The 20,518-nt window shown below is 34.4% G+C and overlaps 1 long non-coding RNA gene across 1 annotated transcript in view; it reads left to right on the top strand.

Annotated features, from left to right (window-relative positions):
• The window catches only part of LOC128555054 (uncharacterized), a 36,601-nt gene extending 17,797 nt beyond the window's left edge, over nucleotides 1–18,804 (top strand). Inside the window, exon 2 of the long non-coding RNA XR_008369773.1 lies at nucleotides 16,835–18,804. This is a non-coding gene — a long non-coding RNA (uncharacterized LOC128555054). The remainder of the gene's footprint in view (nucleotides 1–16,834) is intronic.
• The last annotated feature ends 1,714 nt before the right edge of the window (nucleotides 18,805–20,518 follow it).

Raw genomic sequence — 20,518 nt, 5'->3', positions numbered from 1 at the left:
AGTAAAATTCTTTCAACTACACAATACTCACTAGTGTACATTTACATATGTAGGTATACCTAAGAGCTTAAGAAGCAATAAAATTGATGTTTCCCCTTTTAAACCTGAAAATTGGCAACTTGGGAAAATGCAAACAATGAAATTTAAATTGTCCTGGGATTCTTATATAATGCTGAATTATCAAGTAATGCCTGCATTTAGCTTACACACTGCTAAGAATATAGAACTGCCACAACATATAACAGTAATGCTATTATAATTGATGGATGTTCAGAAAGGGTGCATAGGGGACATCATTTTGGCTTAATATGTGAAGCTGAAGGCTGCTTTTGTATCCATTGTAACTCCCTTTCAAGGAAAAGAAAGTAAAAACCCATTTTATTTAAAGAATACTTACTTTCTGGAATTTATTAAAGAGTATTCGTTTTTTATAGACAAGTTTCCTTAATTCAGAATTCATAAATGGGTTGTTTCCTGGTTTTCACTGGTGCATGTTTATCAAAACACTTAATAATTTCAGAGCCAAAATCTTTCGCGGCTTGGTCAATGCACTGATTGTGTATGACTTTATTAAAATCAACATTATTTAAATCATTATGAAAAACTTCTGCATCAAAGTTTTTTAAAAGACCTATATGTAATCCATCTAGATTGACTACGTGGAACATCAGAGTTCAGTTGAAAACATAACATGTTGTGGAAGTCACTAAGACCACAGTTAACATTAAGCACTTCTATACATTTATCAGGTCTATTTGTTAAAATAACATCTATAAGACTATGTTTGTTTCTGCTATGAATAAGATGTCTATAACATTTTTCTGTAGTAACTCTTTTACATGCGGAAATTGGTATCTGTAACTATTTATGTTTAAATAGCCGCATATAAATTTGTTTAGGTTCTTATTTCTAGCATATATAAGTGATTCAAATATATCTATATCACTATCCCTTGAAAAGCTATCATTTGTTTGCTCCGTAAGGATACTTTCTTCAAAAAAAGGAATCTGAAAAATAGAAAAGGTCACAATCTGCACAAATCCATGGTTCGCCGGACTATGAAAGTTCAGAGTACATTTTTGGTAATATTTTAGCACATCGGATATGCCACCAAAGTTGGCACACTTCGCAGTAAACTGCTCTGTGGTTTATTGCAACAGCATGCCGGCATAATCCACACGGCAAACGGACTGGTCCTGGGTTTAATGCAACATCACCAGAGATGATAGTCAATATTAAGCTCAGGCATGGTCTTAGCTTTACTGCTTCTGATTTTTATACGACGACTATGTATCATATGCAGTAAAGCTAATTTAGCGGATGCATATGTAACACGGTAGCCTAAATTAATCCTAGTATCATCATGAAATATTGGTCTTATTTGAACATGTAAGCATGTAATAAACTGAAAATTCGTTGATCTTCACCAATTAGCATGAAATAAAAAGAAAATCTGTTTGTTTGCAGTGTGCAGTGCTCCGCCTTCGTGAAAATATTCAGTTGTCTCCCTTATCGGTGAAGATATATTTCGATATCACACTGCAAACGAACAAATATCATCTATATTACATTAGTGTATTATCAAATTTATATATTGGCTTTATTTCATTCCAACGCCGTCAAGTAGGTGACAAATATTTCTAAAAAGATGTTAAAGACGTATCCGGGAGTTGTCAATGCGCATCGTTTGGCGCATTTACTTTTATGTAACAAAAAAGTAAAATTTTCTTCTTCTTCCGTAATGACTGTAAATGTTGACCTCAGTATAAATGTTGACCTCAACTAGCGGAGAGAATTTTCTTAAACTTTGCATGATCATAGAGCATTATATTAGAAACAAATTTATGAAAACAAATAGGGGTCCCCATGCTACTCTTTGAGTTATCTGCCCCTGAATGCGAGAGTTTTGCTCTTTTAGGTCATTTTCAAGGACAGATAACTAAAAATCTAGTATACGGTTAGCTTATTTCATTTACATTATTTTTTTGTTATTACATTTCCAGTCATTATGCAAAGTTTTTAACCATTCTGTCAAACAGAATTTTTGCTGTATTTCAATGAGTAAACATACTGCATTTTTCTTGAAAAAAGGGGCATAATTTGGAGAAATTTTATATTTGTTTGTGAAAACGACTATAGAATAAAATTCTACTAAGAGAAATTTTGCAAATTTTGTTTAGTTGAGGGAAATAAAGTAACAAACACTAAGTGAAAATCAAATAAAGTGTCATCTGTGCTTGAAAATGACCTGGCTTACGGAAGGTCGGTGGTTCTACCCAGGTGCCCGCTCGTGATGAAATAATGCACGGAGGGGCACCTGGGGTCTTCCTCCACCATTAAAGCTGGAAAGTCGCCATATGACCTATCATGTGTCGGTGCGACGTTAAATCCAAAAAAAGAGAAAAAAAATGAAAAAGACCTAAAGGTCCTGGAGCAAAATAACTCGCATTTAGGGGCAGATAACTCAGAAAGTAGCATGGGGAATCCCTATTTCTTTCATCATTTTGTTTCTAATATGATGTTCTATGATCATGCAAAGTTTAAGAAAATTTTCTCCGCTAGTTAAGAGTTTCCTTCTTTGTCTATATTACGTCTTTAAATAGCTTTGTATTGTATAGCAATTGTAGGAATATATTTTATCAGTTTCAAACATTTACTTTTGGTCGTTGTGGTCTTCTTATTGATTTATTACAAAATATTACGGGGGTACATTTCGTCTTTTGATAGCCAAAAGGTGCTACATAATTATATCATGCTGTAACGTTAGTTAATTGAAATTTTAATAAATTCTTTTAAATATGAATCAAAATGAAGGTGCGTGTGAAACAGTCAAAAACGTTTATATAACGATATTCTCTTCTCTTAATGTATGTACAACATTCTGTCTGTGGAGTGTGATTTCATCATAAATCCTATTAACATGAATGTCGATGAACACGCCAACTTAAGACGGTACTTTCCTAAGCAGTCTTCAAAATCAAAAGAATGAAATTGCCTTTCTGTCCAAATAAGTCATTACCGCACAAGCATTAAAATTACTTGGTGTTAAAAATTCTTGTCTTTAAAATGACACATCATTGTTTTATCATACATATATTATTTTACATTTTATGTGTAAGTGGAATATTTTTGCATATTTCTTGAAATACTCTACTGGTTGGAAACAGATATCCTGACAGGACCAATTTGCAGACACATGTAATAACCGCTTTATTTCGGCGTTCTTCTCGTAATTATTTCATCTAGATCATAAAGATGTTTGTTCGTCATGTCTACAACAAACCACTATATTACAAGACTGTGTAACGCTGGATTTTATGATGATACCTCACCTATGTTTACAGCTTTCTGTCTTCAAAGGGCATGATGATAGCTTTGCGCATGCGCAGTAGTTTACACTTGTCGAGGTATCAAGTGGGGAAGAAATAATTAAACTAAATATTAATTGTCTGTTGATAACATATGCTAGTTTTAATTTTACGGTAATAGTTACATAAAATTCAGGGCTGTCGATTTGTGCACTGGTTTTATTCTTTAGCTATTGGAATTACCAAAAATTCATGTAAGACGAAATTCGAGTTTTTTTTATAGTTAGTCAATCTTTGCTTTCGTACCTGCTATAGAAAGTTGGGTTATCTTTCATGTGCATTTTTGGAGAGATTAATGATAAAAAATGTGTAAAATAGTTTAATTACTAATTTCAATATAACAATAACAGCAAAACATCGTCAAAATATTTGTCCGGCTAATGGTTTACCTCATGGGGAAAATAATTTCTTTTTGTGCCCAAATTTGAATCCCCGTGGAATCCATATTTTACGTCACAATGCGATGTTGATAACAACATCGGATGCAGCAGGAGATGAAGATTTTACAGTCAAAGTCAAAGTCAAGTTTATTTGCAAATCGGCAGTTATCTGCCTTTGGCAATATACAATTATGAATATGGCAAACATACAATTCGTACAATATAAAATAGTTTTAAAGCGTAAACAAAGAAATTTCATACGTTACATCATGTAGTTAACATATCAAGTGTTTTGTAACAACTCTGCTCTACGGCTAAAAGCAAATTTCAAGAATTTACATAGATTATATACTTGCTTTTTCTTAGAGTTTGACATATCTCGAACAAATTTGTCAACAGTTGGAAACGCTGATGGTATCTTATAAAGAATTCTTAAATCTCTATATACTGGACAACATAACAAGAAATGAAATTCATTTTCAACAAAATTCTGTGAACATAATTTACAAAGTCTATCATGTCTATCCAAACCACTGTATCTACCAACTTCAATTTCTAAAGAATGCGAACACAATCTAAAACGAGACAACTCTTTACGTAACTTATTGTTTCCTACATTATCTAAATATTTCTCAAAACAAAAAACATCTTTCTATTTTCTGTATAAATCAAGTTTTGACATATTTTCAATAGAGTCGTGCCATTTCTGTACGAACTGGTCACGCAAACGTTGCTTAAATAGAGCTGTGTAGTTAATATTATTGCCGAAATGTTCCATCTGCATATCCTAAGTTATTGATAAGGTTATGAATATTAGTAGCCCAGCAATTACCTCGTGCATTATTCAGCTGATCAATATAAATGTTGAATAATTGTGATGTGGGTTGTTTCTTAATCTTAATCCAAAATATCAAGGCTCTTTCTTGACATAAAACGGACAATGAAAATCTACCCAATTCTCCAAAAATCACATAATTAGGTGTATTAGGCTTTATTTACCTCAAATAATTTCTTAGGAGCGGAAATATGAAAATGTGTCCAGCTACTGTTTCACAACCAGTATATTTTTTTATTTCTAAATTTCAAATCTATCCGAACCGAGAAATTGAGATATACATTCATTTACATTACATATAAAATTGTTAGAGTCCGTCTACTTATCAAATAACAAAGGCTTTCGCGTAGTTTGTCGTCTGATTTACCACCGTTCAGAGTTCAGATTCGTAGGAATTGAACTACGGGAGTGTATACATCAAGTATGTAAATGATGATCTGTTGCAAATCGGACAATAAACCATAAAAAAATTCTTGTATATTTTCATTTTAACATGACCATTTAAATATTATTATGAAAATTACACTAGAATTCATTTACTCGAGTAGTAATGAATAAGACTGCAATTTAATGTCATAATGTTCTCTCACCGGTACGTCCGTCAACCGTTGTTTATCGCAAAATCTAATACCGTCGTTTCCTCTTTGAAACTAAACAACAAATCAGATCATGTTGGACTCCGAATGTCTTCTCATACTATGCAAAGCTAATATATACACAAAAAATCCATGATCTACCCAGGGGAGATAAAAATGAACAGCGTATATTCTTAATCAAAGGCTGATAAATCTGTTGCTTTGAAAATTGATACAATTGTTATTGATAACATTATATTCAAAGTCATATTACAACAAGTATGTAAAGCATATCTCTAAGCGTCAGACTGATGGCCCCTTTTCCACTCAATAATAATATTTCTTGTTTTAGGTTTGTAAGCCCTAAGTACTGAACAGTAATATGTTTTAGCAATATGTAAATAAACAATCAATCACACAGTTAGTAATAAACAAAAAATGTAAGAAATAAATTATAGTTGGCTTGATGGCACATTAGGTTGAACATGTGGAAATGTAATCATTTTATAGTGATAGTTCTGTCGGACAATGCTCTTTAAAGTGACGTGTAAGATTGTTATCACAATTATAAAACTAACCGTTGTAGTATCGCAGGAAAGCTTAAAAACATTAGCTCATATTAAAGACTTAGTGTGTTTCTACGTGTTAATAGTGTCATATATAAAAAGCGAAGAAGTTAGAACTTGATTAACTACCTCGTGTTGCCTCCGTTGAATCAATTTGGGGAAAAATACAGTTCTAGATTTAAACTTTTACGGTTCTGAGAATCGAACACTCGACGCAATAGTAGAACTCGAATACCGTTACTACTTGGCCAACTATGAATCATTGACTGCATCGTTAAGGAACATTTCAAAACGCTATACTTTTCATAGAGGAACTTTATGCATCGAGACGTGTCTGCACTTTTAGCTCATAACAACACTGCGGTAAACGCTAAAGATAGCGGATAAGTCACGCGTCACTAATTGTCGTTGAATTATACTGTGCGATACCGCTTGGATTTATGACATGTTTTAGTGTTTAGAACGATATATTTTAAATAAACGAAACTAAAAAATACACGATATCTTAATAATCTTTTGAATGATTTTGTTATTTCAGCTCGATCTTATATCTTACTTGTCTGTTTATCTGTGTAAGTTAGTTATGTGTGAGCGCGCGCGCGCACGCGCGCATGTGTGTGTGTGTGTGCGTTTATTTGTGTGTATGTGTGTGTGTGTGTGCGCGCGCGTTGGCGTGTTTGGGTGTGTGTGTCTTGTGCACGTTTGTGTTTGGGCTGCTATGGTTTGAAGTGTATGGACACTGCGTATATTGAGCGTGTATTCCCTGTTGAATATTCGTCCTTCTTTTTCCCATTTCCTTCATCACCCAACCCTTTATCTACCGCTTACCCATATTTTTATTTTGCATTTGATTAAAAAAAAAGTTGTTGATAGACTTTTGGAGCAATCCGTCTGCAATATCTTCCCACAACCGTTTCTTTTTTGTTGCAGGCTTAATTTTCGATGCCTGGCTATATTTGGGGTGCATGTACTTCTATGAAATCTACCTTACTTTTTTGTTTTATAATTTCACAAATTCTGCGTTAGTTCCAATGTAAGATGATATTATGTGATCAAAATACCTAAACTATGGATGAAAGATTCTGATACATTTTAATTTGTATCATTTCAATGTTTGTGGTGTATTCATAACCATAATGAAATTATACTATGAAACATCTTTGCAAAGACAAAACGTTACGCAACATATTACTAGATTAATAGTACTCGTGTGCCTTCTTCCACAGTGGCAATTGTTGCTTTATAGCTTGGATGAGCTAGCGAAATATCAAGGTTTATCCAAACAATTTAGATATTCTGTAATTTAAAATAAACACATAATTCTATTAAACTATGCAAATGTCTTATAGAGAATATTTGTTTGTTTGCATTGTGATATTGTCTCTTTTTTTTTTTTGGTGAAGATTTATTTCGATATCTCACTGAAAACCAAAACTTTCCTTTTTATTTTATGCTAATTGGTGAAGATCAACTGATTTTCTGTTTTTTTACACGCTTAAATGTTCAAAAAGACCAATACGTCATGATGAAACTCGGATTTATTTAGGCTGCCGTGTTACGTATGTTACATCCGCTAAATATAACATGGCCACTCAGGTATATTGATATCGAATATTGGTGATTAGGTCATGGACACTCAGGCATATTGATATCGAACATTTGTGATTAGGTCCGTGAAATCAACATGGCGCCATTTTGTTTTTTAAAACAAAAACTGCATTTGAAATATTTTGTTTAAAAAATGCATAATACGCGGCCAACAAACAGTAGTTAAGTAAGCATATTTAAAAATTTTCAGGTCACTTCGTTAAATAACCAGAAGATTACTTTGTTTACAACACGCTGAACGTCAGATTAAAAAACAACAACACGAAACACGTTAACAAGTGGGGAATATCCGAAAGTCCTTGGAAAATCAAGCTTCAGAATTAAATAGCATCATGGATTCAATGGAAAAATTGGTCTAGGAGCTAGCATGGTCTAGCATAACGAATAATGATAGAAGCTGGAACATGAAAAACTGGCTGGGTGGAAAAGAATTTCGACGAAAACGCTGGCATATGACGTAAGGTTGAGTTGATGTCTTGTAATAATAGAACAAGACAACAACCAACTGTATGTGCTGTCGCCATAAAATATACCACGCGATAGAGATGAACCGATGAAAAGTGGAGGAAGCACTTATCTATAGCTACATGAATGGCAAGGCCAAGCAACCAATGTAACATTTCTTGAGCATTGCTATTATTTCTTTTGTAAACTTTATTATAGCTAGCTTGTCCTTTATAGGATTGTCAAGCTGTACATACATGACTCTTGTATGGCTTGAATATTAAGATAATCATAGGATAACAGAAATTCTAAAGGCAACAAAGAGTTAATATAAGAATATATTTCAAGGCAGATAATTTCATTTGAAAAAAGAAGTTCGGCACTGCGAGTGATATAGAGAAATATCTCATTGATATTTTTCAATATTTCACCAGTTAGCATAAAATAAATATTGGTTATCTTTAAAAATTAGCAAAGTTCTGAATTGCCAATATTATGAAGTATTTAAACAAAATATACTGGAGGCACCTACAAAATTTAGCCATAGGCCGATGTAATTAAGAACCATATACTAGATAATACTATTTTATCTTCACAAAGACATATAAGCAATTGTTAAGTATACTAGTAATATTGGGGTCGGTTTACGACTGCGCATGCGTGAGAATGACGTCATGCGCAGAGGCCATTTTGAATCTATGTTAAGAGTGACATCATCTTTCTATTTTAAGAATTATTTCACAATGTTATAAATATAAATCTATTTTAAGACTGTCATACTGAAAATGACGTTATGTTCTTTTAATAGAAATGTCTCTCGGAAGTATACAGAGCTGTCTTGTATACACAATTTAGGGCGTATTCGCGCACATTGAGGGTCAGGTGCTCAGCCCTAGACGGGGAGAAAACGTGAAGTGAAAGAAAAATATACAAAAAAATCTGATTAAATGCTATATTATTAATAATCAATTATATAGTTTTTTCCATTAAGGATATAAATATTTGGCAATAACAAAATTTATGCAGGATATCTTATTTTGGATACAATATGAAATAAGCGATAAATACCAGTTTGCTCCATGGCGTCCAGTGAAAAAAATGACTCCAGTGAAAGTATACTAGTTCTAGATGCGCATGCGTCAATCTAATTTAGAATGAGATCATTGTCTATTTTAGTTACAATAAAATGCGCACGCGTCAATATTTAAAAAAACACAAACAAAACAATCATCTCTGTTTTTAGTTACAACGATAATTTATCTAGTTATTCTACTACTTTATATTAATACATTTAAATGGAAAGAGTTACATTAACCTTTTGGACATTGTTTTCAAAAATATATGATTAAAATATATAAAATATAGGTCCCTTTTTGGGGCCTCATTTTAAGCTAATTGAGGTTAGCAAACTGCGTGTCTCCTTGTTTTTGGATTCAGCATACTAATAGTTACATACAAAGTTTGGTGCTTTCTTCACAAAAGGAAACATCTTTTTCCATTAACCTACTCACTATATACTTACACAATATTGATTAATGAAAGAGTCTTCTTTAAATAAAATGCGTGAATAAAATTAACTAGGAACTTGCTTTTAATATATGTTCACTCCTCGATCTACCGTAACTAAATGACTTTAATGGCAAATATATTAGTTCTAAATACGCATGCTCATGCAGCTCTATTTCAGTAAACATCACGCGTGCGTCACTCATGATCATCTAGTCTTTAATTCCACTATTCACCTGCACCATTAATATCCATCAAAAAGTCTTTGTCCCATTCAAACTAAATATTCACTTAATCCTAGATGAAAAGATTCTTTGTCTATTCAAAACCATTGAACATAAAGTAAGAGCGCCGGTCTGTCCAGGCAATACCTAGCGGAACTATTTTAAACAAAAGTCCTTTGTCCTCGTTACTAAATATAGTTTTAATTATTGATGCTCATTACTCAAAAGCACGCACAGCTGTGGTTTACAAAAGATGAAAAGAATTCTTTTTCCCATTGAAATTTAATGACCCTTTTGTGCCGTGAACTAGTGATTAACTTTTTCCGATAAAAAATGAAAAGATAACTTTGTCCCATTGAAATTTAGTGGTCCTTTTATATCATGACCTAGCGCTGAACTTTTGCGGACAAAAGATGAAAATAAGTTTTTGTCCCAATTGAAAGTCAATGGTCCGTTTTTAACGCGTTATAAAGATATTTGTGAACCAAGTTACTATTTCTATATATTTTTGTCATTGCTTTTTGCTGTTGCGTTTAATGCTTGAAATCTGGCTTATTTTGGTCTTTTATACATAAAATGAGAAGATAAATAAGTCACTTTTTAAATATACAGATTTTAACAGCTTATGATATATGTAATTAGCATTTCATTAAATAAAATAAGCATTTTAGGGTCCATTTTTACATTTTGGGTATCTGACATTTTTGAAAAGCCTATTGGGTACACTTTACCATAACCTAGGTGCCAAACGGAAATGAAGTCATTAAATTTCAAAATCATCGTACAGGCTCGGGATCGGTACCTTTAGAAAGATCTTTTCGAGTAGGTTCAGAAAATATGTACTATAATGAGTCTATCTCTATTTGTTATCCAGATATTGTGGTTAAAACCGGAATCATTCATCCGGAAACACCCGGCTTCACGCCTTTATTATTAAAATTAACCTAGTCATGTTGGGTATCTAACCGAAGGTCTCGACGAGTACTATAAGTTGGTACACTCAAACCGGAAGTGAATCAATCATGCGTACAATTCACATTTTCTGCACGTTCATAGTCTCGAACCTGGTCAAGTGTGGTATCGTAGGAAAAGTCTCGTCAAGAAGAATCGAAAGATGTACACTTTGATAATCGTATTTCCAAAAGGGACCGAATAATGAGTCAAAAGCACTCAAGCGTTAAAACCCGGGTAACTCCTTCATAATTGAACTAAAGCTAGGCGTGTAGTGTATCTAACGAAAGGTCTCGATAATCACTATAAGGCAATGAACTTAATCCGGAAGTCAAATCACTCATGCGAGAAATACGCCAAAGTAAGCTTACCTGATCCTTACATTTGATATCCAAAATGGCAGTGAGTGAATTTACAGAGAGAAATATAATAAATAGAACCAAAGCAACGTTCTGATTAGTCAGTATAGCTTATAGCAATGCACTGACTGGTGAGTGAGAAGACGCATTCTCATTGGTCGCTCAGGGATCACACGCACAAGTCATATATAAGTCGTATAAGTCAAAAGTCAATTTAACTATGACTGAAGGTATTACGAGCTACTGTATATACCAACAACACCTCCACCTTCTACTCCCCTCTTTTCCTCCTCCGCTCCCACCTCCACCTTCTCCTCCTCCTTCACCTCCTCCTCCTCCACTACCTCGCCCTCTACTACCTCCTCCTCCTCCATCTCCTCGTCCACCTTCTCTACTCCTCCTCCTCCTCCTCGTCCACTCCTCCTCCCCCTCCACTCCTTAAAAGAATTTACCCTTCGTCCAGTAACATCTTTATGAGACGGTTTGAACGAGCAACATCAAGACTGTATGGTTATTTGGTAATAGACCTTAAATCAAGCACACCAGAATAACACCGTTTACGCGACACCATTTTCGAGGCCAACAATCCATAAAAGAGAATACTAACAGATGATGAATATAAACCAGAAGACTATTTCAATGGAGAAGGATACTTATCTGACAAAAATGATGAAAAGGATGAAGATGAGGAGGAGGATTATGATGACCATGATGATGATGATAGTGATGATGAAATAGAAAATCGGAATAATGCTACTAGCTTTGCACAGAAAGGATCTTTGATCAAGGGACCTCCCGGTAAACGTAGAAAAGTTGAGATTATAGAAGAGCGATCACGTCGTGAGATTTGGGATAAGCGTTTTCAGGGTCCTCTCAGACAATCTATTAAAGAACAATTTAGAGCTTAAGTTAACAACTATAAATAGCAAGGGCTCACTTTTGAAGAAGCTTTCCGTCGCACTTCTAATGACGAATTATCTCAATTAAAAAAGAGACTGAGACAAAATTATGCCCGATATATAATTGACTTTTATGAGCTACAAAACGATCCTAATCAGCAGCAGATTCTACACTCGGCTAAGAAACTAAGACGTCAGCACGACATGACTGTCAAAGAATCTATTCGACAAGCCATTGCACTTAGAAAAGACCTTTTTGTTGAGTTGTGGCCCGATCATGAAAGCAAAGGAAAATATGATAATAAAGAAGCTGATGACGATCAAGAATCGGATGATGGTGAATGAATGTTGTAAGAAGGATTGGCGTGCTTTAACTTTCACCACGCCAAAATCGGTTCCATTGAAGTATACGATTATAAACAAGAAAAATTGGTACCGTATGTAACGAACCCTGAAAAATGGTATCAACACTTCAAAGACTTGAGTGATGGATACGTAAGACCAGATCATAAAGGTCGTTACATAGTAGGTAGCGGTGCTCATCTTAGAAAAGGGTCGAATTAAAAGAGGAACAAGAAAGGGAAGCAATGAAACAAGAACAAAAAGGGGAAGATCTACCAGTAGTTAAACTTGTGACACCCGTAGCCCAAGCGGAGATCTGAAGCGACATAGGGGTAAAATGGACACAACTGTGGGTCATGATTTAGACAGCCCACGACGTAAGAAATATCGCGAAAGCATGACCCAAGATACTATGGATTGGAACACCTATAGATTTTAAAATGAATAACTATGAACTCGAGGAGATGTTAAAAGAGTACCCTGTGACAATATGTGCTGCGGACCAACTTCAAATCCGTAGGGGACAATACGTCATTTCAAATACAGAAACGAGCCAGGGATCAGGAAAACATTGGGTGGCCTTTTATTTTCCTAAGAGAGGACCTGACGAATTCTTCGATTCACTAATTAATAGACCAGAGCACTACAAAGCTCATTTTGAGCAAGTGTTAAAGAAGCGTTATTGGATGAACTTCAGTCAAATACAGGATACAGATTCAAACATATGCGGGCTATATTGCGTATATTACATTTTGAACCGATGTTCTGGACGAAAAATGAAGGGCATTTTAAAACCGTTTGATGTGCATTGCAAGAAGTTGAATGATGACTTTATTTTGTCTTATTTTAGTTGATACATGTAGTCTGTATTAGTGATACAAGCTTTGGCAATAAAAGATTGAAAGAACAATATGTCTTTGTTATTTATAACCAATGCATTTGAATTTGATTGACAGAAAAGATGAAGCGTTGGTAGGTGTGTTGGAGTACACAAAAAACACAACATATTCGTTTATTGTATTTTATTTCTTCAACATCGTTTCACAAATTGATATCATGCTTTTCAATAAGCGTCTCTAGCAGTTCTAAATAATGAATTGCATCAATGATATCTACAGATTTCGTAAGTAAAATAAAATGTTTATTATTCTTCTCTTGGACTGGAAACCAATCGTATTGAAATTCTTGGCCATCACCTCGTATCACATCATTGACGTAAAGCGCTGTTTCCTCGTTCTCAGGAATATAAGTCATCCAGTTACTTTCACTGATCGCCTCAATATTCAAATTCATCTTATAAAAACGAATCATGTCGATCAAAGTGTCATTAAAAGATATGAAAGTACTCCTTTGCTTTAACCACTGTTTTATGCATCCGTTGGAAAAATTTTGTGCTGTTATTTTGCCAAGAGCCATTTTATATGGCTCATAGTCCATGTACGGTCTTTCTACACAGTCAAAAAATATTTTTTTCACAGAGATCCAATGGTAACACATCCATCATGTATACTATTTAAACTGCCTCTCTAGCCTGTCTTTCATACAAATTTTGTGTAATTGATCAACACAATTCAGCATTGAAGTCAGACACGCTTTAAAATGCTCTTATCTACCAATTTTGGTTTGCATGATGATCACACAACATTATTTATACATTTATGTAGATATTTCCGGGTCCTTCAGGTTCCGTACTGATGTTACAGGGGCAATAGGAATTTGGTTGCAAACTATGTTCGCACTACTTGAGTTCTATTTTCGGATGATATTTACTCATATATTGTCGGAGCATATATACCCATGTAGAGTAATTCATATCGAACTCAATTCTTGTTTTTGTTGTCCTTGTTCTTAACATAGAGACAACCCTTCGCTTCCAGAAAGTCGTGTAATGCGCACTCTATATCCACCAAAATATGACAGTCAGGCAGACTGTCCCACATGTCCCTATATGGATTATCAGTGTGGATGATGGAGAAGTCTACATTTAAATTTGTCCTGTTTCTTATATAGGCTGTAAATAATTCTACAAAAGTGTCTGTGGAAATTCCAAAATGCACTTTACTGAAATGCGCTTCATAAATCCATACTTTGTGATGTACTGGACACACTGCCTTTAGGTCAGCAGAGCAAGAATTTACCATATTCTCGAATACTCCCGAGCTATTTTCCATGATTTGAGTTCTGAGATCAGAATGATTTTGTCTGATGAAAGCGCTGTTATTTACTTTTCATTTGTGGTATTTCCTATAAATTCTGACTGGCCGGTTAAAAATACCGTTCCAGTTTGGAACACCTTTGAACCAAACAAATGACTGACAAGATTTTACAAGTAAGCTAGCCTTTCCTTGAGAATTAAATCTTTTGAACCAATCAGAATGCGTCATATCACAAGCCAATCTGAGCATTGGTATAAGCTATACTGACTAATCAGAACGTTGCTTTGGCTCAATTTATTATATTTCTCCATGTAAATTTATTCACTGCCATTTTGGATATCAAAGTGTAAGGATCAGGTAAGCTTACTTTGGCGTATTTCTCGCATGAGTGATTTGACTTCCGGTTTAAGATTATTGCCTTATAGTGATTATCGAGACCTTTCGTTAGATACCCTACACGACTAGCTTTAATTCAATTATGAAGGAGTTAGCCGGGTTTTAACGCTTGAGTGATTTTGGTTCATTATTCGGTCCCTTTTGGAAATACGATTATCAAACTGTACATTTTCCTAATTTTCTTGACGAGACTTTTCCTACGATACCACACTTGACCAGGTTCGAGTCTAGGAAAGCGCAGAAAATGTGAATTTTACGCGTGATTGATTCACTTCCGGTTTGAGTGTACCAACTTATAGTACTCGTCGAGACCTTCGGTTAGATGCCCAACATGACTAGGTTATCTTTAATAATAAAGGCGTGAAGCCGGGTGTTTCTGGATGAATGATTCCGGTTTTAACCACAATATCTGGAAAACGAATAGAGATAGACTCATAATAGTACATATTTTCCGAACCTACCTGAAAAGATCTTTCTAAAGGTACTGGTCCCGAGCCTGTACGATGACTTTGAAATTTAATGACTTCATTTCCGTTTGGCACCTAGGTGATAAAGTGTACCCAATAGGCTTTTCAAAAATGTCAGATACCCAAAATGTAAATATTGACCATAAAATGCCTTATTTTATTTAATGAAATGTTAATTACATATGTCATAAGCTGTTAAAAGTTTTATATTTATAAAGTGACTTATTTATCTTCTCATTTTATGTATAAAAGACCAAAATAAGCCAGATTTCAAGCATTAAACGCAACAGTAAAAAGCAATGACAAAAATATACAGAAATAGTAACTTGGTTCACAAATATCTTTATAACGCATTAAAGAAAGGACCATTGACTTTCAATGGGGACACAAACTTCTTTTCATCTTCTGTCCGCAAAAGTTCAGCGCTAGGTAATTATATAAAAGGACCATTAAATTTCAATGGGACAAAGGTATCTTTTTCATCTTCTATCGGAGAAAGTTAATCTCTAGTTCACGGCACAAAAGGGTCATTAAATTTCAATGGGAAAAATAATTCTTTTCGTCTTTTGTAAATCACAGCTGTGCGTGATTTTGAGTAATGAGCATCAATAATTAAAGCTATATTTAGTAACGAGGACAAAGGACTTTTGCTGAAAAAAGTTTCGCTAGGTATTGTTTTCCTAGACAGAGCGGCGCTTGTACTTTATGTTCAATGGTTTTGAATAGACAAAGAATCTTTTCATCTAGGGTTAAGTGATTTTTTTAGTTTGAATGGGACAAAGACTTTTTGATATTAATGGTGCAGGTGAATAGTGGAATTAAAGAATAGATGATCATGAGTGACGCACGCGTGATGTTTACTAAAAATAGAGCTGAGTATGCGTATTTAAAACTAATATATTTGCCACTAGAGTCATTTATGGTATATCGAGGAGTGAACATATATGAAAAGCAAGTTCCTAGTTAATTTTATTCACGCATTTTATTTTAAGAAGACCCTTTTTCATTAATCAATATTGTGTAAGTATATAACTCTTTCCATTTAGATGTATTAATATAAAGTAGTAGAATAACTAGACAAATTATCGTCGTAACTACAAACAGAGATGAGTGGTATTTTAAAAAAAAATATTGACGCGTGCGCATTTTATTGTAACTAAAATAGACAATGATCTCATTCTAAATTAGATTGACGCATTCGCATTTAGAAGTAGTATACTTTCACTGGAGTCATTTTTTTCACTGGACGCCATGGAGCAAACTGGTATTTATTGCTTATTTCATATTGTATCCAAAATAAGATATCCTGCATAAATTTTGTTATTGCCAAAGTGTTTTATACCCTTAATTGAAAAATCTAAAAATCTTTCACTTCACGTTTTCTCCCCGTCTAGGGCTGAGCACCTGACCCTCAATGTGCGCGAATACGCCCTAAATTGTGTACACAAGTCAGCTCTGTATACTTCCGAGAGACATTTCTATTAAAGGAACATAAAGTCATTTTCAGTATGACAGTCTTAAAATAGATTTATATTTATAATATTGTGTCATTCTTAAAATAGAAAGATGATGTCACTCTAAACATAGATTCAAAATGGCCGCTGTGCATGACGTCATTCTCACGTATGCGCTGTCGTGGGGCCAAACCAACCCCAATACCACTTATACTACAACGAGTGCGTATGAATAATTATTGAGGGAAAACAAATAACGCCTTCTCATTCTTGTCATAATTAAACGGTAAAGTTTAATTTTCAGGTGTAGATACTAGATAGTATAACGATAAGAAAAGAGATTTGTCAAGAAAATGGGCAGCGGCTACACAAAAATAGAAAATCGTTATAACGAACCGATAAAAATCGTTTTTGTTCACCCTTGCAAAAGAAGCAGTCAGTTTTACCTGGATAAGAATTGCAGTAAGACTATCAAGTCAGATAAAGGATATGTTTCAGTGTGTGTTTGTGATACAGACGAAGCCGAAGAGCCTTACTCAATTTTAACAGTTGGTGCAGGTACCAATGTGTGGATAGACAGCGACGCTTTAGACAAACCAGAGATATTCCGCTGCGTAAAACCATCAACATTTGATGAAGTCAGAACGTTTGGCACAATAGTAAATACATGCAATTGTAAAACCTGTAAAACAGATACAGAAACTGACGGAAATATTCAGCCGCAGTAGCTTTTTTCTCCGTGACGATGTAGAAAAAGTACTTCAGAAATGCCTGCTGTTTAAATGGAATTTGTGAAAGACATTGAAAATGCAACATTTAAATTGAGGACTATCCTAGCGATCAGTTGTTATCAGTTGATAGAATGACAAAAGCTGTCATTTCAAACTGTAATTGCAAAATGTACATTGACAGTCACTGATGGCAAAATAAATAATAGAGAAGCTACAGCGCTAAGGAAATTTTCAAAATAAAGAATGTGATTTTCTTTTTTCAAAATCTACTTGTGGCCGAGGTCATTCTCCAACTGAAGGGTCGAAACATTGTTATAGTCCACCGCGTATTCCAGTAGCAAGGACAATTATGGAGTTAACAAAATTACACGGTATACTAACGAAAGGTCATTCTAAAATTACTTTTGCCGAAGCAGCTACAGGATTGTCAAAAACTCTGGTAGATATAAAATTAAACATTATAATATCTTACAGAATAAAGGAAATATATTAGCTATTGTTAAAAGATGCGGCAGCGTTTGATACATGTTGACTGCAGATAACTTGCTGTAAATGTGTATGTTCTATCTGATTGGTTCTGAGGATCGGACCATAAATATGATTAACTTTGAAGGTTGAATCGTATATATGCTAGAAACGCTTCCTGTCGACATATCTGAGTTTATTGTTTTGATGTTTTTTTTGTATACAGTGCACATTGTATATAAACGATTCTTTTCTTCTCTTAAACAAGTTTCTTTCTCAAAACTTAGTCTGCAATTTTCTTGCATAATTATACCAATTGTTTCCTCCACAAGAAATGAAAATAGAAAAAAAAAGCCTTTAAACGACTTCTTTCCGCGAACCGTTTGGTCTTCATCAAACTATGTTAGTGGTATTAATACATTGACTTATTTTAAGTGTTTATTCTCTCTGTCTACAGGGAAATCATAACTAAAAAAAAGACAAAAATAGTGATTAGTGAACTTTTCACGTAAGCATTTAAATGGAATTGTATCAAACTTTGTCTCAAGAATCATCACAATTACATCTGTCCTCTCAAACACCTGCCATATAATATTTAGATATCGGCACATTTGTCTAATTTATTTCGATTCTGACTATGTGTGATTGATATAACACCGATACACATCTAAGTCTAACAGTCTGACTCCAGTTAGCTAATTACAAAGATTGCGGAAGTGGAGCACATTACGAATTGTAAAGTTACAATATTATAATAACTGTATATTTTGTAAATAGCGCAGAAAGTAATGTTGATACATTTTATTTTAACAATAAACTTTTTTGAGCTTACCTTAATGTAAAGATGCAAGTAAAAAGTAAATTCTGTCCTGCTTATTTCTTATAACAAACAGTATTCGTTTAGGTATCGTTTCACGCTCAATATCTTCTTCACTTTGTCGTAAATTCTTGTCAAACTTACACAAATAGCCGAACAAGAATGTAAATACGCAAAATATTCAATGCTTTTATCATGTTTATATCGGAGTTGCATTTATTTTTGTTATTGTTCCTCACTGAAAATAAAAATTGAAGTTATGGTGGGTGTCATTTTACATTTCATTTTAGTTCAACCTTATAAGAGCTCAGGGTGAGCTTTTGTGATCGCTCATCGTCCAGCGTCCGTTCGTTTACACTTTCCTTAAACCATAGCTCTTTTGAAATCATAAGTGTGTGTGTGTGGGTGGGGGGGGGGGGGGGGGAATAGATGAAACTTGACCTGGATGTTTCTTGGGAGGTCCTCTTTCAAAGTTGTTTGGTTGCACAGAGGGACCGCCAGAGCTAGAAAACGCACAATCTTCTGACAACAATTTTTAAACCAGTGGTCCGATTTCAACATGATTTCACACAAATGGGCCTATTGTAACCCTCTACCAAGATTGTTCAAATTAAATACGATTCGCCAAAAAATGTGGCCGCCAGGGGACGTGGTCTCTTTTCCCTGTATGTATAATATTGGAAAAATCTTACACACAAATGGTTCTTGTCTGACCGTCTACCAAGATTGTTTAAATGATTAACGTATGATTAACCTGGTCACTTTCCCTGTAGTGAAAACTTAATAAATATTTTTGTATGAAACCGCTGGCCCGATTTTGAAATAATTTAACACATATCGCCCTTGTGTGACCCTCTACCAAAATTGTTCAAATTATTTTGTTTCCTCAAAAATATGGCGTCCAGTGGGTGTGGCCAAATTTTCCTTTTATGGCATTGTATATATTGAAAACTGTAAAAATATTCTTTTCAGAAACTGTAGCAGGCCCAATTTTAAAATAAAATTACACATCTTCTACGCAGATTGTGGCAATGACTATATTTCATCATAAAGCATTGCCACCAGGAGAGGAGTTCACAATAGCCTTATTTATGTAGTAAATACTTAAAAGATCTTTATGTTTGATGATGTCATATTAAATTATTTTTAATCTACCTCAAGGTGCCCCCCCCCCCCTCTCCGTCCCAATTTTCCTCATAGAAAAAAGAACGCTCACGTACACATTACCTGCCCGTATCTATTTAGTAGAAACTTTTTACTATTCTAGCTAGCAGTTGAGCGATATAGGGCCATCATGGCCCTCTTGTTATGTATGACTTGTCAATAAACTTGCTACGTATATTCATTAACTTTTTCTCATTATCTCATAAATCACTTGTCTAGATTTAAGTATTTTATATATATATATATATACAATGGCCATAGCTTTCGCAGAAGCGGTGCTTCTAACTCCGCGGTGGTGGAGGATTCGTCGCAGAAGCGGTAGATAAATATGACAGGCTGACTACATAACAGTAAGTTGCCTAATGAGTTTTCCCATATCTATTCACGTTTGAATGAAAACAACCAGTGAGACAGGAGCCAACATGTGTAATCTTCCAGCCACAAACACTTGTTTAGTGCAATTCTTTGTCATTAATGTAAACACTTCTGTGCAGTTTGACGAGGGACAACCGTTTTGTAGAATTTCCATCAAAAATGGTAAAATATAGTACAAAGGGACCCATTATCACGTTTGCATCAAATTGTAGGTATGACACTGTCAAACATAAACTATTTCTTAGTAAAACCATACTAAATTGAAAAGTTGTTCATCAGATTTTTTTCTGAAAACAAGAGGGCCATGAAGGCCCTGAATCGCTTACCTGACCTATTGACCTAAAGATCATCAAGATTAACATTCTGAACAAGTTTCAATAAGATATGGTCATAAATGTGGCATCTAGAGTGTTAACTAGCTTTTCCTTTGAATTAA

The sequence above is a fragment of the Mercenaria mercenaria genome, unplaced genomic scaffold (genome assembly GCF_021730395.1).
Source record: "Mercenaria mercenaria strain notata unplaced genomic scaffold, MADL_Memer_1 contig_988, whole genome shotgun sequence".
In the NCBI taxonomy this organism is placed as follows: domain Eukaryota; kingdom Metazoa; phylum Mollusca; class Bivalvia; order Venerida; family Veneridae; genus Mercenaria; species Mercenaria mercenaria.
The sequence above is the reverse complement of the archived record's forward strand: the minus strand, read 5'-3'. Positions and strand labels throughout refer to the sequence as shown.